Below are 223 nucleotides of genomic sequence, written 5' to 3'. Positions count from 1 at the left end.
GCCCACGGGGCAGGAAAGGAGCCGGAGAGGCACAGGGCTGGCCGCTGGCGCCGGCTTTGCCGCAGGCTCACCGGGCAGACCCGCTGCAGGACCCGAACCGGCTTCTGGACCCTGTGTTTCTTCCTTTGCAAACGCGGGCGGTTCCCGCACAGAGCATCAGGGCACTGAAGCACTTCATTCACTGAAGTCGCAGGTGCCCCGGCCAGGCGCCTATCGCTACGTC

The sequence above is a fragment of the Myotis davidii genome, unplaced genomic scaffold (genome assembly GCF_000327345.1).
Source record: "Myotis davidii unplaced genomic scaffold, ASM32734v1 scaffold496, whole genome shotgun sequence".
Lineage (NCBI taxonomy): Eukaryota > Metazoa > Chordata > Mammalia > Chiroptera > Vespertilionidae > Myotis > Myotis davidii.
The sequence above is the reverse complement of the archived record's forward strand: the minus strand, read 5'-3'. Positions refer to the sequence as shown.